The sequence below is a fragment of the Schistocerca nitens genome, chromosome 12 (genome assembly GCF_023898315.1).
Source record: "Schistocerca nitens isolate TAMUIC-IGC-003100 chromosome 12, iqSchNite1.1, whole genome shotgun sequence".
NCBI lineage: Eukaryota > Metazoa > Arthropoda > Insecta > Orthoptera > Acrididae > Schistocerca > Schistocerca nitens.
In genome coordinates this window covers 10,418,636-10,443,180 of record NC_064625.1, presented here as the reverse complement: position 1 = coordinate 10,443,180, position 24,545 = coordinate 10,418,636, and the positions used below count along the sequence as shown (strand labels likewise).

General features: G+C 39.3%; 1 long non-coding RNA gene across 2 annotated transcripts in view; it reads left to right on the top strand.

Moving 5' to 3' along the window:
- LOC126215152 (uncharacterized) overlaps positions 1-24,545 on the top strand; it is a 49,025-nt gene that overhangs the window by 5,046 nt on the left and 19,434 nt on the right. For both annotated transcript variants that reach the window (XR_007542092.1, XR_007542093.1), the window contains exon 2: positions 1,129-1,500. This is a non-coding gene — a long non-coding RNA (uncharacterized LOC126215152). The remainder of the gene's footprint in view (positions 1-1,128; positions 1,501-24,545) is intronic.

Sequence of the window (24,545 nt, the reverse complement as noted above, 5' to 3'; positions counted from 1 at the left end):
TTTCCCATTCGTCTGTAAAGAATTTGTGTTAGTATTTTACAGCCGTGGCTTATTAAACTGATAGTTCGGTAATTTTCACATCTGTCAACACCTGCTTTCTTTGGGATTGGAATTGTTATATTCTTCTTGAAGTCTGATGGTATATCGCCTGTCTCATACATCTTGCTCACCAGATGGTAGAGTTTTGTCAGGACTGTGGCTCTCCCAAGGCTATCAGTAGCTCTACTGGAATGTTGTCTACTCCCGGGGCCTAGTTTTGACTTAGGACTTCCAGTGCTCTGTCAAACTCTCTACGCAGTAGCATATCTCCCATTTCATCTTCATCTATATCCTCTTCCATTTCCATAATATTGTCCTCAAGAACATCGCCCTTGAGTAGACCCTCTATATACTCCTTTCACCTTTCTGCTTTCCTTTCTTTGCTTACAACTGGGTTTCCATCTGAGCCTTGATATTCATGCAAGTGGTTCTTTTTTCTCCAAAGGTCTCTTTAATTTTGCTGTAGGCAGTATCTGTCTTACCCCTAGTGAGATAAGCCTCTACATCCTTACATTTGTCCTCTAGCCATCCCTGCTTAGGCATTCTGCACTTCCTGTTGATCTCATTTTTGAGACGTTTGTATTCCTTTTTGCCCGCTTCATTTACTGCATTTTTTATATTTTCTCCTTTCATCAATTAAATTCAGTATCTTTTCCATTACTCAAGGATTTCTATTAGTCCTCATCTTTTTACCTACTTGATCCTCTGCTGCCTTCACTATTTCATCTCTCATAGCTACCCATTCTTCTTCTACTGTATTTCTTTCCCCCATTCTTGTCAATCGTTTCCTAATGCTCTCCCTGAAACTCCCTACAACCTCACAGCAGATATAAGAGCAGATATAACCGTTAAGCTGTTACCTTTGGTAAGTAAAAAGCCTCAGAGCCAAATTGTGCACTGACTGGTGAATCCTCAGTGTATGACAGCAAGAGAAATGGTATGTCCATTGGTGTAACCGGTACCACTGTGTATTTGTGTTGAATGAATGTAATATGACCTCATTTTGAACTGTGCTACACAGCACTTCTGTGTATGTTTCAAAATATGAAGTTATACTATGTTTTGCAGTATGTGTTTTGGTTGTTACAGATTATCTCCATGAGCTCTTCTGGTCTGCCTTAGGAAACATCAGGGAATGCCAGTATGGCCTTTTAACAGCTGTCCCTCCTCTACGTCTACTGCCCACAGGGACAACATGTCATATGTGCTTCGAGTTTCAAAACTTCAACTGAACATCTGGAGACACAGGGAAGGAGACGGTCCTGTAAGAATGGGCAGGAGCACTTCAGAACTGGCCAACAGAGGCACCACTGTTGACTATCTACCTGACGAACTGATGCTGGAGATTTTCTCATACTTTAGCTTCAGTGAAAACATTGAAGTTTTACAAGAGGTGTGCACTCGATGGAAAATTCTGGCCCAGGATGCTCACTTGTGGCTTGACTAGAAGAACGTTGTCAGGTAAGAAGACGATTCAGTGTTACTTAGCTGTAGTACTGCACAAAGGCTAGATTGGTCGTGAGTCAAAAAACTGTGCTTCAAAAATACAATGACTTTATTGCTCGAAATACGACACGTTTCATACTTTTTCAGGTATCTAGGACCAAATTGCTACACTAGATATGAAGTTTACAAAATATGGGCAAAACAGTTGTAAGTAGGCAGTGCTATGTGATGATCAATAATTAGAATTACAGACTGGGTCTTGCATTCTGCAGTAGTCTATGCTGTGACATCAAGGTCTTTTGTGTCAAATTTTTGTGCGAAATCTTCTCACTGTTCAGACTGTGTCAGAATAGAGTTAAGTGTCGAACTTTTGAAGAGTAACACTGTCTTCTTCATCAGAAGATGAAAGTTCGCTGGGAGAGACGTCTGCTTCCTGTGTAGTGGCATCTGAGCTCGGTGCCGGCCGAGTGACTTTGTTTGAAATACTAACTTACGATGGTGGTGATGTCACCCAGAGAGCAGGATTCACATGCTCTAATGTTAGAAAATGGTAATGGAGTCTTAATCCCCACTCCCGCTCATCACCGGGCAGCAATTGAGAGATTGAGGGCCCCAATTTGAGGCAGTATGAACACCAAGAAGGTGTCGTTTTGGAACTTCCAACATGAGCGAAACTGTGTGCCTGAGTAGAACCCAAACCCAGAATGTCATCTTTTGTGGGCAGTGGTCTTACTCCACAGCTTTACTTTTGGCATTTCCTCTCTCCTACTTTCCGAGCTTACAGAACCGTGGCGCATACTTTGCCGGACCGGCACTCTCGAAAGAAAGGGAATTGCGGAGAAATGACTTATACACAGGATGGGCAATTGTTTCTAGTCTAAAGTTATGCAGGAGAGCTTGCATCAAATTTGGGAATTGTGAGAGGTGTTGGCAGGAGCTCACAGCTGTGAGTGCGGGTGACGATTCGTGAGGTGTGTCCAGGTATGAGGGTTCAAGTAGCATTCTGGTGAACAGCTTTAATACAGCTGCAGGTTTCAGAAACTAGTTGAGTCGTACTTCTTTTGAATCAGTATTCATGCTCTGTTTATGTATTTGCATCAAATTAATATTGTTCGAAGCTTTAGTGACTGTGTATGTAATGGACTTCACTGTTATAAGGTGCAGGATATCCCAACACTGATAATTCATCTCTGAATTAAATTGTTCTAGGTTCTTTCTTTGCTTGAACATTTTGAGTTGTTATTTGATGTAGAAGAAAGAAGACCACCCAAGAATACTAATTTCTTGTGACATATCATATCTGGATGGTTATATCTGAAAAAATTTGCAGCATTCATTTTACGCAAATTTGAGCATGCTTGATTTTGACGTGCCCTTTTCATAACATAAATAAAGTTCTTTAGAAACTAGCCCCACTCAGTTATTTTCTTTTAATTGTTGCCATCAGAATCAGAGTTTCATTATAGGCAGTTGCTCTCATCATCTTTAATACAATTCAGTGACAGAATTTTACCTTTGACTGACAGATGAGTCCTGTTTTTCCTTGACGGCACGTGACAGAGTATTGTTCATTTAAATTTCTCAATAAAGAAAATAATTTGTGTTGAAAAATAGCTGCCATTTTTCTGCGGTCGCTCGTTTCCACGTGAAAGGTCACGTCGTCTGACACTGTGAAAATCGATGCCGAATGAAAAAGACAATAGCTTTTCATCACAATTCCCATCGATGACATAACTGGAAAGTGGCGAGGCAGTGCAGGTTACCGTATCCACGAGCTGATCTCACATCCCGTCGCATCTTGTGGACAGGCATATCGGCTCAGTATCCATTCAAAGAAAACCAGAAAATGTAATTTGTGTTGTGTAGTACTGTAGCATTTGTCATGAAATCTCAAAGCTATTTTGCCATTCACTGCTATTCTGGCTGCAGCTGAAAATGCCACAAGGCTCTGTATTCTATCCGCTACCATCAGTGTTACACCTTCAGTTTGCAGTGGATTTTTATCATTTGTCCAACCAATGCCAAAAACTACAAAAATATGGAAACAGACTGTGTTGGCACATATCAGAATGTTACCCCTCTGACAACAGAGTAATATACACAAATCCCATAAAAACTACACTCTCTCAGTTGTTTTCTTTGGAGATAGTAAGTAGCTGTTATAAAATTGTACCACGAGTACATTTGGCAATTAAGAAACACTGTTGCAGTAAAAATACACTTCTGGGCATTTTGCAGGGTTGTCATATCTGTTTTATGCATAAAATGGAAATGATGCCCCAGCAGAGCACCCGGAAGCACACTATCCATTGAACGTGCTAAGAAAACTTGTGAGATCACAGAATTTTACTAGTTTTGAGTTTCATCTAGTAAGAAATTGTGAACCGTCAGTCCTAATTTTGTGAAGCTAAAGAGACATGCCACCCCTCATTCTTACTGCATGTCCCCAATACACACTGTCTCTCGATTACTGTTGACTCCACATGAAAAAGGGAAAAAAATATTGAAACGTGAATGTGATAAATACATTGCATAATGACATTAGGAATATTTTACTAGCTTTGTGCATGTGGAAAAGACAGCAATGCGACACCATGAGATTGATTATGAAGAAAGAATATAGTGATAGTGCGGTGTAGAAAAGTGGAGTGGGGTGGCTCACGGTGGGTTAAGAGAGTGAGAGGGAGGGGAATTCTATGGGGATTGGCAGGAGGTTACTCTTATATGAGGGGGAGACCTCACCCACCGAAGGGACAGTGAGGCAGTACATGTAAAGGGTGTGTCACTCTGTCAACTGCTTTCTTTCTTCATTCCATTATTAACTTGGCACAGTGCACGCCTCCAGAGTGTATGCTGTAATTCACACTTGTCTACCCCTTCATCTTAACACTTTGAGGTTCACATCACAAATTTCTCTTGTCCTGCTACGCTAACGAGGCTCTGGCGACCGAGTTTCTCCCGGGATAAGGAGAACCCTCTACTAAGTCAACGACCTTCTAGAGGGCGGATGAGCTGGTAGAGCAAGGGCACCCTCTTGTCCTTGGAGCGAGAAATCACTCCTAAAGACGGAAGAATCACCAAGGGTGGTCAACGGCATAGGATGCTGAAGGCAACGGGAAACCACAGCATTAAAGATCCAATGGATATCCCCAGGAAAACTCATCATGGCAGAGTTCAATGTCAAATTATCCGGAGTTTCAACTCCCCCACTCGGATCTCCGGGGGGGAGAGCCTTGAACAATGCCACAAGTAAATACAAAAATAATGCAACAATAGCAACTTGGAATGTAAGATCATTATACCAACCAGGCAAAGTAAATAATGTTATACAAGAAATGAAACGTCTAAAAATTAATATTTTGGGTGTAAGTGAAACAAGATGGCCTGACTCAGGAGAAATGACCATTGACAACATGAAAGTATATTACTCGGGAAATTCTGATAGCCAGCACAGGAATGGGGTAGGAATAATTTTAGATGAGTATGCTAGTAAATCTGTCAAAAGCATTTTACCAATCTCAGATAGAGTAATCAGTCTACATTTACAAACGAAACAAACAAATATTAATTTAATCCAAATCTATGCTCCAACAGCCGACAAAGAACAAGAAGAAATAGGAAAATTTTATGAAGAATTAACACAAGCAATAGGAACCTCAAAAAGCAGAGACATTATTATCATCATGGGAGATTTTAATGCCAAAATAGGTGAAGGAAGTGAAGGTGATCTTATTGGACCTTTTGGTTTAGGAACAAGAAATGAAAGAGGAGATTTGCTGTCACAATTTTGCCAGGAAAACAATCTGTCTATTACAAACACATTTTTTAAACTCCCTAAACGAAGACTTTATACTTGGAAATCACCAAGAGACTGTAATGAAGAAGTTTGCAGAAATCAAATTGATTTCATACTTATAAACAAGAGGTACAAAAATTCTATTCATGGTGTGAAAACATATCCGGGAGCTGATATATTTTCTGATCATAACCTTTTAGTAGCAAAGTTCCATGTGAAACTGAAAGCCATACAAAAGAAACAAAAGAAGGACTATATAAATACAACTATTCTAAGAGACCCCTTGACTAAACAAAAGACTTCTGAAGAGATTAATAAGGAATTAGTTAGGATAAAGAATAATCAAACAGAAGATATTGATGGCAAATGGGAACTTATAAAAGACACATTAAATAATGCATGTAAAAACATAATGGTGACCAAACACGACAACATGAAAAAGAAGTGGATGACAGAGAAGATATTACAATTGATGGAACAAAGAAGAATACTTAAAAATAGAGATGAAAGTGAGTATAAAAGATTACATGCAGAAATACGAAAAGAAACACGGCGAGCAAAAGAAGAATGGTACAAGGAACAATGCTCTGAAATTGAGAGTTATGAAACAAGACATGATAGTTTCAACTTACACAAAAAAGAAAAGTACAAGTTTATTGTTAGATAAAAATGACAAAATAATTCCTGATGTTAAAGGTAAACTGGACAGGTGGACAGAATATGTCAAAGAACTATTTGAAGACACAAGAAAAGATCAAAAATTTTATGATAACATGATTGGAGAACGAGGACCAAGCATATCGAAAGAAGAAATATTACATGTTATCAACAAATCGAAGACAGGAAAAGCCCCTGGACCGGATAAGATACCAAATGACATCCTGAAACTCATAGGAATAGACCATATAGATATATTTGTACAATTGTTTAATGATATTTATAATTCGGGAATTATTCCTAGGGATTGGTTGACATCTACCTTTGTTACATTACCCAAAAAGGCTAATGCCAAAACTTGTAATGATCACCATACAATAAGCTTAACGAGTCACACCTTAAAGATATTTCTAAAAGTTATACACCAACGAATATACAAAAAAGTAGAAGAAGGTATAAGTGAAACACAATTCAGTTTTAGAAGTTCCCTCGGTACAAGAGAAGCATTGTTTGCTTTTAACATATTAGCGCAACGATGTATGGAGGTTAACCAGCCACTATATGTGTGCTTTCTGGATTATAATAAAGCATTTGACAAAGTTCGTCATGATCATCTCATAGAATTGTTAGAAAAGAAAACACTTGATAAGAAAGACATCCGCATTATATACAACCTCTACTACAATCAAACCGCAACCGTGAAGGTAGAAAATGAATTATCGAATGATATAGAAATAAAGAGGGGTGTGAGACAAGGTTGCGTTCTCTCACCCTTATTGTTTAATATGTATTCAGAAGACATAATCCAGGCAGCTCTATCAGATGAAATAGCTGGCATTAAAGTGAATGGGCTAAACATTAACAATGTTAGGTTTGCTGATGACACTGTACTACTAGCTGGAAACCTCAAAGATCTACAATTACTTCTTGACAAAGTCGCAGAAAAAAGTGAAGAATTTGGCTTGACTCTTAACGTAAGCAAGACTAAGTTCATGGTGATATCTAAAACACACCAACAAGAAAATCTTACAAGCAATAGGGAAAGAGTCGATCAAGTACGTAAATTTAAATATCTCGGAACAATTGTAAATGAGGAGATTGAAAGCTCAGAAGAAATTAAATCGAGAATAGGACAGGCCAGAAGTATCTTTAATAAGATGAAAAATGCATTCTGTTCGAGAGACATTTGTTTAAACACAAAAATGAGGTTGCTAAGATGCTATGTATTCTCAAAATTATTATACGGAATGGAAGCGTGGACATTGAAAAAGAAGGACATGAACAGTTTAGAAGCTTTTGAACTGTGGGCATATAGAAGAATACTTAGAATTAGTTGGGTGTCGAGGATTACTAATCAAGATGTCCTAAGAAGAATGGGAAAGGAAAAAGAATTAATTAAAACTATTAAAGTAAGGAAGCTACAATATTTAGGCCATGTTATTAGGGGAGTAAATTACAAAATATTGCGAATAATACTAGAAGGGAAAATTGTGGGAAGAGAACGAGGGGTAGAAGACGGACATCCTGGATTGACAATCTAAAAAATTGGTACAACTGTTCAACGTCAGAACTCCTTAGATCGGCCAAATCAAGATCAGAAATTGCCATGATGACAGCCAACCTTCTTAGAGGAGACGGCACATGAAGAAGAAGACTCTCTCCCATCCACTGGTTCAGTTCGCTGTAGTTCAAAACCCAATGTAACATTAGATTTACACATACGTAAAGACATCAGAACCCACTGTACAGTGCATGGCAGAGGGTACCCTGTGCCACTTCTAGTTGGTTTCTTTCCCATTCGACTCGTGAACAGAGCGAGGGAAAAACAGTTGTCTATATGCTGATCCTTACATCTGCATGATCCTTACATCTGCAGTCAGCAGCTTCAAATCACAAACACTTGAGCTGTACTCAAGAATAGGTCACACTAGCATATTGTATGTGGTCTCCTTTACAAATGAACCACACTTTCATAAAATTCTCTCAGTAAATCAACGCTGTAGCAGGAAATGTAGGCACAAATACATTCAGCAGGTTCAAATGGAAGTCGGGTGCAGTAGTTACACAGAGGTGAGGAGACTCGCACGGAGAACTGCATCCGACCGGTCCTCGTACTTGAGATGACCAGAGGTTCGGCTGGCATTATTAAATAAGAATTCTGAGGGAGCAGCAGTTCGACAGTCACAACTGAGTGTTAGGAGTGGTAATCTGAAGAGTAGGCAAATGATATTAGATGACCAGAAAATAAGTGGACAGTCGTTACAGTGAAGAGTGTGCTTAGAACGAGACTGCATCTCATTCCGCATGAAAGGAGTGAATTTAGGAATGCTGAAATTCACCAAAAACACTGCAAGATTGAACTGCAACCAATGATGATCATCAGAGGATGAAATAACTGGTTGCCAAGAAAAACTGAGAAACTTAGCCCTCTATTTATCTTCCACACTCTTGTCCTGGAAGAAGTAATAGACTTAAAAATAGCCACTATAATCTCATCGTACTCTAGTCTTGGAACACGTTTCATTTTTTCAATTCAGAATTTGGCTTCAGAAAAAAAGAAACTGCAGAAATATTCATTCAGCTCATGTTAACATTTCGAAATGGTGTACAGATTAGAGGTTTGCTCTAAAGGATCAGAAATGTTAAACTGTACATTTTATGAAACACAAAAACATAGTATCCTGTTACCACAATATCAGTGGGTCACAATAAGGGACAGTCAAGTTATACAAATAAGTAGGCGTAACAATTTATGGAGATATGAAATGAAACAATGCCTTAGTATTAATCTCGTGTACAACAGAGGGCAGACTTCACTTCACTGGTGGGATACAGGGAAAATGCAGTCTCCAAAGGAGTTTGTTTATGACGCACTCAAGCGACCCGTCCCAGAATACTGCTCACGTGTACGGGACCCCTTATACGTGGGACTAACAGCAATATTGAATGTGTACAGAGAAGGGTGGCATGAATGGTCAAGGTTTGTTTGATCCACAGGAGAGCATCTTAGAGACAATAAAACATGTGAACTGGCAAATGCTCGAAGAGAGACATAAACCGTCCAACGAAAGGCAACTTTAAAAATTTCAAGAAACCAGTGTTAAATGAAGAATCTATGGGCACACTTCATATCGCTCCTGTGAGGAATGCAAAGGCAAAATTAGACGACTACAGTGCAAGCAGGCGAATTTGAGCAGTCATTCTCCCACACTCCCAACACAATGGGATTTAATAAACAGTACATTGGGAAGTTCCCTCTGCCATACAATACTCTGCGGCATGCAGCGTATCGACGTAAGAATAGATGTGCTCCACTCTAACTTTTGGCTGGCTGACATCGAAGAAGACAGTGTTACTCTTCAAAAGTTCAGCACTTAACTCTATTCTGACACAGTCTGAACAGTGAGAAGATTTCGCTCATGGAGATAATCTGTAACAACCAAAACACATACTGCAAAACATAGTATAACTTCATATTTTGAAACATACACAGAAATGCTGTGTAGCACAGTCCAAAATGAGGTCATATTACATTCATTCAACACAAATACACAGTGGTACCAGTTACACCAATTGGACATACCATTTCTCTTGCTGTCATACACTGAGGATTCACCAGTCAGTGCACAATTTGGCTCTGAGGCTTTTTACTTACCAAAGGTAACAGCTTAACGGTTATATCTGCTGTTATATCTGCTGTGAGGTTGTAGGGAGTTTCAGGGAGAGCATTAGGAAACGATTGACAAGAATGGGGGAAAGAAATACAGTAGAAGAAGAATGGGTAGCTATGAGAGATGAAATAGTGAAGGCAGCAGAGGATCAAGTAGGTAAAAAGATGGGGGCTAATAGAAATCCTTGAGTAATGGAAAAGATACTGAATTTAATTGATGAAAGGAGAAAATATAAAAAATGCAGTAAATGAAGCGGGCAAAAAGGAATACAAACGTCTCAAAAATGAGATCAACAGGAAGTGCAGAATGCCTAAGCAGGGATGGCTAGAGGACAAATGTAAGGATGTAGAGGCTTATCTCACTAGGGGTAAGACAGATACTGCCTACAGCAAAATTAAAGAGACCTTTGGAGAAAAAAGAACCACTTGCATGAATATCAAGGCTCAGATGGAAACCCAGTTGTAAGCAAAGAAAGGAAAGCAGAAAGGTGAAAGGAGTATATAGAGGGTCTACTCAAGGGCGATGTTCTTGAGGACAATATTATGGAAATGGAAGAGGATATAGATGAAGATGAAATGGGAGATATGCTACTGCGTAGAGAGTTTGACAGAGCACTGGAAGTCCTAAGTCAAAACTAGGCCCCGGGAGTAGACAACATTCCAGTAGAGCTACTGATAGCCTTGGGAGAGCCACAGTCCTGACAAAACTCTACCATCTGGTGAGCAAGATGTATGAGACAGGCGATATACCATCAGACTTCAAGAAGAATATAACAATTCCAATCCCAAAGAAAGCAGGTGTTGACAGATGTGAAAATTACCGAACTATCAGTTTAATAAGCCACGGCTGTAAAATACTAACACAAATTCTTTACAGACGAATGGGAAATCTGGTAGAAGCAGACCTAGGGGAAGATCAGTTTGGATTCCGTAGAAATGTTGGAACACGTGAGGCAATACTGACCCTCTGACTTATCTTAGAAAATAGATTAAGGAAAGGCAAACCTATGTTTCTAGCATTTGTAGACTTAGAGAAAGCTTCTCACAATGTTGACTGGAATACTCTCTTTCAAATTCTAAAGGTGGCAGGGAACAAAAGGCTATTTACAATTTGCACAGAAACCAGATTGCAGTTATTAAAGTCGAGGGGCACGAAAGGCAAGCAGTGTTTGGGAAGGGAGTGAGACAGTGTTGTAGCCTATCCCCGATGTTATTCAATCTCTATATTGAGCAAGCAGTAAAGGAAACAAAAGAAAAATTTGAAGTAGTGATTAAAATCCATGGAGAAGGAATAAAAACTTTGAGGCTCGCTGATGACATTGTAATTCTATCAGGTATTGAATAGAGTTGGGGAGAAGAGAAATTTATGGCCCAACTTGACTAGAAGAAGGGATCGGGTGCAGGACATATTCTGAGGCATCAAGAGATCACCAATTTAGTATTGGAGGGCAGTGCGGAGGGTACAAATCGTAGAGGGAGACCAAGAGATGAATACACTAAACAGATTCATAAGGATGTAGGTTGCAGTAGGTATGGGGAGATGAAGAAGCTTACAGAGGATAGTGTAGCATAGAGAGCTGCATCAAACCAGTCTCTGGACTGAAGACCACAACAACAACAATTACAACATGTAATCCAATAAATGGTTTGCCCCAGACACCGACTGGCGGGGGAGAGGGGTGGGCAAGTAAAATGTCATACCCCGGTGCCAGTTACATTCACTACACCACTGATATGAATGACCAGCTTGTTTGTGATGTAGGGCATCACACTGCCTGTGTAATAATAAAGGTCACATTGCATCTGAGTACAACACTCGACCAGCTTCTGCTTGCAAGGTGTCCTGTTTGTGTAACGTATCAGTATTGTACTCCATACTTATTGCTGACTTTTGCAACTTCTAAAGCTGTGTATGGATTCTCTCTGAGGGAGCATTGTTCTGCTGTGCAACAACACTGCACCGACTCACTGTGTGAGTAGAGCCATTGTTGAGCTCCAGCATGGAGCAGTGATGTCCATCCACATCATGAATAAACAGTATGAACAATTTAGGAGAAAGATTGAGTTAAAAGTGTTATGTCAAGTCACTGAAGAAAAGTGTTTCCGTTATTTTGCGAAAAGTTGCACGGGATTAATTATGAGATTTACGTTTGCAACAATGTCATATTACTGAATCAGTAATTGTTCTGGATAAATATATTGATAGTAGAATGTATATGAAAGAGCTTCTGTGATTAGTGGTTACCTGATTAATTAGTATGGAAATGCAGTGTAGCAATGGTTACTTCAGTGTGAATCCAAAACTAACGTAACACAAGACTGGCTGAGTACAGGCACCGTTACGGAAGTGTGTTATGTACTAAAGGGACAAAACACAGTGTAATTTGACTTGTACTGTTATTATTTCAAGGCGACATTTTTATTCTTTAACAGAATAATGAATATTAGAAATACACAAGAGACTCATATTCATATCAGGCACACAGACAGGCATGAAACTCAAGTCCGAGTGTGTCAAAATATACATTATCGATTCAACAATGACATTAACAGGTAACTTCATTTAAGGTTTCCCTCCTTCCCTTGTCTTTGTCAGTGTTCAATCCAGACATTAATATTACAATAATGATAATATGGATGAAACCTATCACACCTTTGTTTGGAGCTGAAACAACTAAACTGTGTTGTAAGTAGTGCTTATCCAGTTTCGTTGCATTTCACACTGTTTTGTGTTGGGATAACTTTATTTAGGACATAACTATTAGTGTTTGCTACAGTAGTGAAAGGACTTTAAAAAAACTCCTTGTTTTGAGTCATAAATTGTGGTTGAAGCAGTTCAGAAAGCTCTCCTTCTCAATATTCGACTACAGTCGTCTTTCCATTCAATTTATTAAAAGTTGTTTTAGCTCACTTTTAATTTATGAAATTCTTTAATTGTCTTTATTGTAGCAGGCAGTGCACTAAAAAGTATTTCTGATCTATAACATATACTTTTTTGATAAAGCGCTTTTTTGGGCGTCTACCTGTGAAAGTCCCTCTGATCCTTGTTTTGTAGTTATGAACCTGATAGGTTCGATGTCGAAAATTCCTGGTGAGCTTTCAGAAAGTACATTTATAAATGTATAAGCCAGGAAGTGTATTATTTTAAATTCTTTTACTACTTTCATTATTCTAACAGCTCTTTCTTGGAGTTTCAAAGTTTGTTTTGCCTTACCAGTATTTCCCCATAAGATCATCTAAGCAAGCTGTTCATGTAAGCATAATAGCCACACAAATATGTTACAGCAGTCCTGAAGCATTCTCAGTACATAATGCCATTTACTTAGTTACTTATTCGAAAATATTATAGATATTTCTCCCATTTCAAGTGCTCATCCATCCGTATGCCCAAAAATTTTGTGGATGGAGCTTGTGCAAAAACATAGTTACCTAACTCAGCTTTGATTCTGCAACTAGCTGACTTCTAATATTACTGAAATTCATCCATACCATTTTTTTTCCTTATTTATGACCAAAGTGTGACTCTAAACCATATTCCTGCCTCACTTGTCATCTTAGAGACATTCTGATGTAGGTCATCCTCCATGCAGCCTTTTATAAAACCACTCGTGTCGTTGGCAGACACCACTGTGTGTGTGGCCCACAGGTGGTTTGCCAAAGCATTTATATATACCAGTAACAACAAAAGGCCTAATACAGAACCCTGGGGCATGCAACAGCTAGTTTTTTTTTCCATGACTTACTTGTACACACTGTTGTCTATCAGAGTGACAAGATTTCAACCGTCTGAAGGCCTGTCCCCAGACCCCGTAACAATCTAATTTCATAAGCAGAAAATCACAGCCGATTAGATCAAATGCTTTTGATAAATCTAAGAATACCCCACAGCTTACTTCACCCCTACCCAAGGCGTTTAGGACCATTCTCATGGATTGAAAGACTGCTGTTTCTATTGATCTATCCTTCCTAAACCCATTTTGAGCATTAGTCAGTGTTTTATTTTTATTTGGGAAGTCACATAGCCTTTCACATATTACTCTTTCAATAACACTAGAACAATCTGTCAGTAGGACAGTCTATAATTATTTACATCAGCTAGCCTATATTATCATCTTTTTTGTAGAGCAGCTGTATTATGGATAACTTCAGTTTTGATGGAAACACCTCTGTCCTGGAAGAAATATTAACAATATCAGGTAGCTGTGAATATATGCCTGTGGAAATATGTCTAGTACCACTAGACATTTTATTTTTTAATTTATTAATAGCAGTTCTCACCTCAGACTTTGTTACTGGGTACAGAAACATTGTGTTTTTACAAGTTGGTACTTTCATATTTTCATTAAATTTAATCAGGTTTGGTGCTTCGTTTACATAATGTTCACTGAATATATTGGCAATCTGCTGAGCACCTTCTATCACTTTATCTTCACTTTTGATATTATTGGTTTTAGTTTTACACTTTCTTATACTACTGTTTACAACCTCCAAAACTGATTTTGATTTTCTTCTTCCCCTGTTGGTACACAAATCACTGCTTAACCTTTTTGCTGCCTGTTAAACTTTCCTATAGACTCTTCAGTATTTTCTATGGTACGGTTTTATTGTCATACTCATTTCAGCACGTCTGTTTGTGATGGTGTTTGCCAAATTTCTAATCCCTGGTGTTACCCATTATGTACCACAGACACATTAAAAAGGCACGAGCAAGCTACACACTTCTTTTTTTCAGCAAATAAAGCTTTTATACTGAAGTGGCTCTCCATTCTCTATGGAAGTAGCAACAACATAGTACCCGCCTCCACTGACTACTACAGGTCTCGCACCACGCACTACCCTCTGCTCAGGGAAGGAGAAAAAGTAAAGTGAATGTTATAAATTCTGCGAGTGACATAACTTCTTACAATTTAACTTTTGTTGCATAATTTCTTTTGGTGTTATCAGTAAAACTCAAAATGTTGTACATTTCACTTCAGTTCTGCTGAACAGTGCCCTGTACCTAGCTCCGCTCTTATAGACATACTTACACGAAAAAGTTGTACGAGTATGAGTGATATGTGAAAATAAGACGTTACATCGATACAGCCTTCCCCAAGAGTCTAATGAAGAGACCGATACCACCTTTTTTGTATGCACCTGGTTGGCTGTCGGACGAGACAGTGCTTCCTAGGGACTTGTGAGTGTGTGTCTTTATATATATCATTCTGTCAAATTTGCTAAAACACATGATATTCATTGTCAAAGTATATAGAATGTTCTGGAAAGACGTATATTATCATGATTTCCAGGAGATTGGTGTCATTAACAAAATATGTACAGGTGCTGAGTTAGATGTTTAATCAAGAAAGTGAAGCATTAAATATCTGGCGGCAAATATTAAGAGGTTGTGGAAATGTTCGCATAAGTGGCTGGCACCTCTAATTACCTTAATTGCAGTTGATTGACACAGCAAATATCATTATCCTGAGAAATGGCTTATAAGTTATTACTAAGCGATGTATTTCCTTTTTTTATCTACTTCATGTCCTCCTCTGTAATTAATATCCTTTGTAATTGCATTTCTAATTAACTCTACAATCGTTTACATCACACAACTTTCCGATTTTCGGAATTTGCGGCCTTATTTGTAAATTTTACGTATGTAGTCGGATGAAGCACGAAATTTGTACTGTCACTGAATGTTAGTAACCAAATCCAAACAGTAATTAAAATAATACAAGGGACATTATTGTGATTAAAGTTCAGATTGATTTTTTATATTTAAAACTACAGATATAATTTATGTCATACTATATTGTATTTTATACCTTATTCGGCTGTAAGATCAGTTCCTATACGTTTTGTAAATTTTAATTGTAGCATCAAAATTTTACAAAAATAATAATTCGTTATTTTGAAATTTATTGTTAAAATTCTTTATAAAGTGATGCAGCAGATCTCCAAGAGAGTAAGTTGTTGTTTTTGTCAGTCAGGCAAAGAGATCTGTGAAATATGTACGTCAGTGTTTCATTCAGTGTGCTCAAACCTCAAAGAGATCACTGGTTTTGTTAACGTGACGAGTATGCAGTTCAGTTGTCAATTAACTCCAGACAATAGAAAGTTAAGTTAAATGTAATGATCCGAGTGGAACGATATAACGTCACACACGAATAACAGGGTTCAGAAGTTCCGCACGGGGCAGCAAAATCCCTGGAGCCAGAAGCGTTAGTAGATGGTTGGTTGGATTAAAAGAGGGGGAAAGGGACCAAACTACAAGATCATCAGTCCCTTGTTCCGAATAAAATAATGCCACAAGTGTGAGAATAAATCAAACGAGACTGACAATTCGGAATGAAAAGAAAGGAAAAATCACAAGTATGATGAAGGGCAACAAACATGTAAATGGACAAAAGTGGACAAGAAAACCGTAGAAAGGCAAGATACGGCATGATGAGATTAAAACAACAAAGCAGATTACCATGGCTGGCTTAACATGAGGATAAGAAAGGAGAAGCCAGCCACTCTGCAACACATTAAAACCTACACTCTAGAAGCAATAGGTTGGAGGACACAGAGGGACAAAGGACATGCGTTAAAACTTAGATCAAATGATAAAAGCCACCCTCACGAATAAAACGTAAAACTATATTAGCCGATGAGGTGGTGTCAGATAAAATTAGCAGCAACGAGTCTGGTAATCCAAGATTTCGTCACTGGGCAGCCTAAGTGGGACAGTGCAACAGAATATGGGCCACTGTCCACTGGGCACTGCACCGACACTCAGGTGGGTCTTCACGGCGCAGTAGGTAACCGTGGGTCGCCCAAGAGTGGCCAATGCAGAGCCAGCAGAGGACAACTAATTCCCTGCGAGAGGCCCACATGGAAGACTACCACACATTCGTAGTCTCCTTAATGACACACAGTTTGTTGTATGTACTGTTAGGTCATTCCATCTTCCAAAGCTGAAAAACCCTGTGGCATAAGTCAGAACGCAGGTCAGGTTCAGAAATCCCCTTCTCCAGAAGCAGATTCCGCGTAGCCTGTTTGGACAGCCTGTCAGCAAGTTCGTTACCTGGGATGCCGACGTGTCCTGGGGTCCACACAAACATCACTGAATGATGGGACGAGTCCAGGGCATAGATGGACTCCTGGATGGACGCTACCAAAGGATGGTGAGGGTAGCACTGGTCGATAGCTTGTAGGGTGCTTATCGAGTCAGTACACAGAGAAACGATTCCCCGGGGCATGAACAGATAAACTGAAGTGCACAAGGGTTGGCCACCAGCTCTGCAGTGAATACACTGCAGTTATCGGGCAAGGAATGCTGTTCAAAATGGCCTCTGTGGACGTAGGTGAAGCCAACATGACCATCAGCTATCGAGCTGTCGGTGTAAACCATTTCAGAGACCCGGAACATGTCAAGAATCAAGCGGAATTGGCGGCAGGAGTAACTGTGTCCTTAGGTTCAAGCGAAAGGTCCAGACGAATCTGCGGCCTAGGTTTACACCATTGAGGTGTATGCAGACAGACCTGGATGGGAGGTGGTGAAGGGAAGGACTCCAGTTCAGGCAGAAGGGATCGCACATGAACCGCAGTTGTTAGTCCTGTCCTGGGCCGCCGATGCAGATGTACTGAAATGGATGGAAAAAGGAGACGGTAACTCGGATGCTAAGGAGATGTACGAATGCGTGCAACGTAACCGGTGAGCAGTTGTGCACGTTGGATCTGCAATGAAAGGTCTCCAGCCTCCAGCAGGACAATGGTCACTGGACTCGTTCTAAGAGCTCCCGTTGTTTGGCGTATGCCACAGTGGTGCACTTGGTCAAGTACATGCAACGCTGAGGGCACCACTGAACCATAAATGAGACTCCCATAGTCAAGGCGGGATTGAACAAGGGCTTTGTAGAGCTGCAGCAGAGTAGAGCAATCTGCACCACAGTTGGTGTTGCTCAGGCAGCGGAGGGCATTGAGGTGCTGCCGGCGCTTCTGCTTAAGCTGACGAAGGTGGGGTAGCCAAGTCAATCAGGCATCGAAAATCAGTCCTAAGAATCGATGTGTTTCCACTACAGTGAGTGGATCGTCATGAAGGTAAAGTTCTGGTTCCAGATGAACGGTACGATGCCAACAGAACTGCATGACACACGACTTAGCAGCCAAAAACTGGAAGCCATAGGCCAGAGACCATGACTCTGCCTTGTGAATGGCTCCCTGTAGGAGCCACTCAGCAACACCAGCACTGGTAGAGCAGTACGAAATGCAGAAGTCGTCTGCATACAGAGAGGCTGAGACGGCCGGCCTGTGTTGTGTCAAAACACACGAGTTATGTTTGCCCTTACTAGTGCTGAGCATCCTACCTGATAACTTACTAATAACACATGGTGGTTACTGTAAATATATATGTATGATGTATTAAGAAAAAAATATGTTGTAGATGATCCGAGAGCGTTGACGAAAAATACAGATGGTGAGCGCTCGCGACCTCAGCGATGCAACTACTCGCCGTCGCTGGATACAGAGACGCTGCCTGGGCGACGCGCAGCAGCTGGCCGCTGTCGTAGAGAACCGACAGCAGCAACGAATAATTAATTAATTGTCAAAAGTTGGGCCTGCGTGTTTGTTCATTTTAAATGGTTCCTATGGTATGACATAAAGAGTTAGTTAGTTCCAATGTAGATATCTCACCAACTAAGTGGATATATTGGTGTGTGTCTAGGTCTGATAGTAGAGCGACCCACTGCATGGTGTAGTGAGGAACTGCAGCTGGCGGTTAAGGCTTGGGAGAGGGAAAGGAGATTTGATTGGTAGTAACAGTATTTTAATTTGGGTACAGTTCGCGGAGGCAGTGTGGCAATTTATTCTGTTAGGCCCCTGCTCATATACGTGGATGTGACGGTTGTTTCCTCCCAATGCTGAGCAACAGAATATACAGAGATTTTGTGGGATTTTCTGAATAGTCTCTGATTATGCACTGGTTTTGGCGAATTTAGGTGCACGAGCTATCAATTGATTGTCGTCTTGTGGACAGTTTCGATCGTAAAGTTTGCTGTGGTAAATCCAGCATGAGCCTGGTTAGGGAGAGAAGTGGATATGTAGGTGCTCAGGTTTTGGGGAATCGGTGGAACCGATTTCCTGTCCGTGTTGTACGATTAGTGGTCACAGGTTGCCCAGAGTTAATTGGGTTGTCAGCCGTTTTATTGAAGTGGTTTGGTAGTGGTTGGTGTGTGTATCGAGAAGGGAAAGCCTCAAACACACGTTCGTAGTTGTTGTTTAAATACCACTATCTTACAGCGGACCGAGAATTAGCTCAAATAAATATGAACTGTTTCACTATTTTGTGATAGAGTGCAGCAGCAGTTGAGTGGATAAGCAACGAGAAAATAAAGGAATCATTATACAAGCAGCACGTAGCTAAACAAAAATTTGATTAGCCAAAGTGCTGAGTGGCCGAATTCAAGTAGGAAACTTAGCGAGTCACATATTGTCAATGCCGAAGAGGTTCAGAATTGTTTTAAATTGTTACTTAAGGTTAGATTTAAAGTGGCAGTGGCACTTAGTGGTTTTGTTTAATTTTGTTTATAGCTGAATTTCCGTGTTTTGGGAGTGTAGTATTTGATGGCCCTAGCACACTTACACGAATAAAAGTGTGTTGAGATACCTAGAGACAATAAACTCAAGTTTTCTTGGATTAAAATAAACCTTACGTGTACTCAGTTAGTATCTGTAGTGGGTATGTATATTTTATGAGAAAAGCAAAGGGTGAAATTCAGAGATCTTAATACTGCTTTGCAGGACACAAGTATACGCTGATATTTGTAAGGTTACCTGATCAAAAGTTCATTGATTGAGTGGATCCATGATAAATATATAGAAGGTAGATATTCTAAACAGTTAAAATGGTTTCATATATGGAAAGTGTGTCCTCAGTTACTGCAAGTAAAATTGAAGTTGTCATAATTTAGTACAGAACAGTTATCAATTACACCTACAACAAAGATTGGTAAATTGGTGGAGTACGTGAAGTCGTGTTATTTACATTGCAATGCTGGGCTAAGCAGAAAGATTTAGTGGTAGCATAAACTATTTTAATCCATATACATATCGGTAAAAGCGTCTTAGTACAAACTGGTCATAACACGATGATATATGGAATAGGAATTTTGTAAGAAATTAAAAAGTTATGAGTCTCTTCCAGAGTTAATGTACCGCGTTGTGAGAATTTCGTTGTGTGGGAGAACAGCTGCAAGCTAAATGTGACATTTATCTCGACATAATATAAATAGGTACTGTATTTAAAGAGAATTGTTGCTTTGATTTGACCAGTAGTTTAGATAATGAGAGCTGTTATCTATATTGGCCTATCTCATAATTACTGCTTGATATTGGTGATCATCATCATTAGAATGTTTGGATGGTCTATTCGTAGTGTAATCGTGTCATTGTTCGGTCACGATGTTGTGTAAAGTAAGGGTGCTGTCTTTCATTATTTGATATTTGAGCTGGTTGCATAGTCAGTGGTTGAGGTTGCTGCAGTAGTAATTATACTAAGGTTCATCTGTCTTCAATTTGTCCCTTGAGAGTGCGATTACAGTATGAGCTAGACTTCGAGTAGTCACCAGGCACTCCACTACGACTGGAATCTTTTAAAATAAGATAGTGATCCGCAGTCATAATATCGACTGTGAAATTAAAAACTGTACCTAATTAAAGCTGTAGTGGTTGATTGGTTCGCCCAAGTATTTTGCGTGGCAGGAAGCCATACATTAACGGCATAGCGACGGTGGTACAGTACGATCCATTGTCGTTGTAAGTTCGATCTTGGTTACTGCCAGTCGGCGCGTTAAAGTCTGTGGCGACCTTTGCGCAGGATGTGCCTAGTCTGAGGCCATCCTAAATAGCTAGACATAATGAGAGAGGGTTATGGATGATGGAAGTTTGTTCATCGCACGTCGTTGCATTGTTAAAGGTTATTTTGAAGAAGTTTCCATTGCTAGGAGACGGATTAAGTTGTGTGCAGTTTTGCTAATCAGATTCAGCCGAGCCGAGCGGAAACCTAATCCAGTTGTCGCTGTTGCTGAACCAACGCCGCAGTGCAGACATCTCTTCAGCTGAGACATCTCTTCAGCCAAGACATCGCTTCAGCCAAGACATCGCTTCAGCTGAGGCACCACAGTAGCAGTCTAGTCACTACAGCTGAGCCAACACTGCAGACCAGCACTTGCTTCAGCCAAGACGTCGATACAGTTGCAGCATCAAGCTGGAGGAGGCAGTAAAGCCTAAAATTTGAGTACCTTTTTCTTATTAACTTTTTATTCTTTGGTGTTAGTGATCAGTGTTGCGTGTTCGGAGGAACTATAAGACTGGTAGGACATATTGTTATATGCACAGAAACTGTGGTGTAGTGAGTGTTGAAGTTCTTGGAAGGATAACTGTTGACATAGTTTGGTTTTTTAAGTATACAAAACTGGATGAAAACTTGAAAGACTTTTAGGGGCAACTTTTAGCTGAACGGAGGAAGTTTGGGGAAGAAATGAAAGAACCTAGGGAAAATACGAAAAGTACAAATAAAAGTTTAGTGGATTTGATGAGGGATGTTAATGAGTGCCGTGAAGAATTAAGGAATGAGGTATTACATTTGAAGCAAAAAGGATTAAGAAATGTCAGCACTTTCTGAGGAAATGGAAGGAGTTGAAAGAGACTCAGCAAATGTCAGTGGGATTGGATATTAATGGTTTGAGTAAGGACCTTGACAGTCTAATTAAGTCTGTTGATTACAAAATCAGTATGAACAGACTTGGATAGTAAGTAAGTTAAAGTCAATGTTGGCTTCTTTGTCAGAAGTTAGTGATATGATAGAGTGAAGTGATCCATGGGTGAGCCGGGCTGTAGTCAGCAGGTAGATGTAACTTCTACTCCATATAGTCGTGAGGCTAATTGGTCACAAGATAGTAGTGCAGATAGTAGTGTGATTCCTGAGTCATTAAATTCACAGGTGAACAATGAGCAGGCCTGTGGAACCAAAACAACTAGTAGTAGCGATTTAGTGGAAGAAGTACCAATATGTAGGATATGAAGAGTAATGAGTCGAGGTGTTCATTGATCTCATAAGTTATCTGTGGGTTGCAGCAAAAGATATAATAAAAGGTCAAAATTAGGAGGAGGCTGAGGGGTCCTTCAGAATATTTTTCACGTAAGTACATTTTAGAACTACTGTGATGTGAAAAATTTGCAAAGTAAAGTGCTTATTTCAGAGGCTTGATTTGAAAGGAAAATGTTTCGGCTTAGGTACTACATCAAGTTCTGGACTATTTATTTTAGACGTGAAGGAAACTAAACCGACTGTTATGTGATAACATTAAATAATACTTAGAAACATCTATGAAGCCTATATAAAATTTTCTTAAGCCTTCCCAAAGCTGAAACATCTCATCTAGTGAATAGTGTGGGATGGCAATCAGTTTTCAATTTTGGTTGGCTTTAAATACTGCAAATTTTGGCTGGCTTTAAATATTACAGGGGGAGAGAGGTTACTGAAATTAGCAGTCCCTCATTCAGTGGGTTCTTTAATACAGTATAGTTCCATGTTTCCATGTCTTAAGAGATTAAACAAATCATTGTTGCTAGTACTGAGTGTGAGCAGGTTCGAGTTCACATTTTTTTAAAGTGTTGACAACAGTCATCAAAATATGGTATTGCAGGGAGGATTTATATATTGTGAATGGTAGATGGGAAACAGAAGTGTCCTACTATTGCCACAATAAACACCAACAGCAAATATTCATCTACTAAGACGATGATCCCAAATACCGTCACACGGTGTGGCAGAGAGACACCTGTCATCCATGCACTTCATTTAGGGTTAAACATCTCCGAGTATGGGTAAATACGCCGTAACCCCATATGCATAATATCTAATTTTCATATAAACATTTTGTGACCAATTAACAGGATTGTCCAATGTTTAAGCTCACACTACACGCCACATTAAATACTTTCTCATTCTTAGGTAAATATGACAGAGCTAATCTGGCTACCGTAATGTCTCGGAAATTCTTACACTAATTTAATTTCAGACTCACAACTAACTTTTCAGGCATTTGGCCATTGTAAATTTTGGAGCTGTGGTGCCATGTGTTAATTTTTAATATTTTCAACATTTTGCGGCCTTGTCAGCAACTGTATAAATATTAATTTTAAATTAACAACAGCCTCAACAGACAAATCGTAGCTCCTTTTATTCTGAAGATGGTTGGGTTATCCCAAATGAAACCTTGGTAAATCTAAGTAAATATTGCAACTGAGGCTGTTGTTAATTTAAAATTAATGTTAATTTTTAAACTACTGACACTGGCTTTGGATCAGTGAAATGGTCATGTTAAGTTACTTCAAGTCATTATTCGACATTTACATTAAACTCATTCAACATTAGAGAACATGATTAAATTTCTTACTGATCCTGCTGAAACATCAGTATTTACACCAAAAACATCGTACACTGCAAACGGCACAGAAAATGAAGTAGGCCTAAATATTTTTTTAAACAGCTAGGGATGCAGTCTTAGGAAAATTCTCAATAATCGTAATGACTTAAAAGCTTGCAGATGTGTAAAACAGGGAGCTCCAATGCAGGAAATAAATAGGGCCATGATAAAAGACAACAGAAAAAGCACAAATCATTATATCTTATTAATTGGAGGTGCCAGTGACATGTAAAAGAATGAGTTACTTAATGCTGTGCACAACTTAAAGAAATTTCTAGACGATACTAAGAAGCTGAATGTGATTGTTACTAGCATTCCATAAGACCTGATCTTATTCCCACTTCATGTGTGAGCTCTGAAATTAGGGAAGCCAACTCTCAACTTCAGAAAATATGCAAAATGTATCAAAATACAAACATTCTTTGTATAGATTTTCTTAAGAGAGATTGCTTTACCAAATGTGGGATGCATCTGAACAAAAAGGGCAAGAAACGTTTTTGTGAGAAAATCAGTGAAACGTTGGAGAGATTCAACAAACATAATGACAATACGTCATTACTAACAGCTCGAAAAGCCCGTTCTTCCAAGCATAAACACTCAGCAAATATTCCTTCCATTAAAGAAACTGAAGCAGCAGGGCCAGATATCCTATGTGAAGAAGAGAAAGCTGTGATGAGCACCCTACCTCCACTAGTTTTAAGTATTTCCACCAAAAATAGTAAAAACACCAGAAACAATTACAACAACAACAACTACAAAAGTGGGAGCAGCTCCGTCAACAGCAGAGCCAGATCTGATATCAGCAGAAACAACGGTAGCATAACCAACTCCTGCAGCAGTATCTCCTCCAAAATCAGTAAAACCATCCACAACAGTTGCAGTAACAGCTCCGCCAACTACAGAGCCGGTTCTAATACCAGCAGCAAAATCAACAGCAAGAGCAACAGACCCATTATTAGCAACACCAGAACCATCCATAACAACAGCAGAACCATTCATAACAGCAACAGAACCAACTCCAACATTAGCAGAGCCAGCACTGTCAACTAAAAAAAACTTCAGACAGCAGACAGAAGCCAGTGCCTCCACCTAATCTAAATGATTTTTTAGTGGAAACCAGAAAGAGGAGGAAGCCCACAAGGTAAACAGAGATATGACCTTATTTAAGTTGGAAAAAGCAGAGGAATCTACAAGATATTTTAAACTTTATAATAATCCACCAGAATGTACAGGGTCAGAGCAAAAAATATGAACAATTAGATGTGTTTGTAAATGAAACTATGCCTGATGTACTTCCTATTAGTTTTTTTTTTTTTTTTAAACAAAGTTTTGTGACATAATAGAGAATACTTTTATGTCACACCTAAATAAGTTAGTAATTATTGGAGATTTCATCATAAATGTATTGGCACATAAGTTACACACTAGAATATTCGAGTATACCCTGCTTGTAAATAATATAAGATACTTGATAAACACT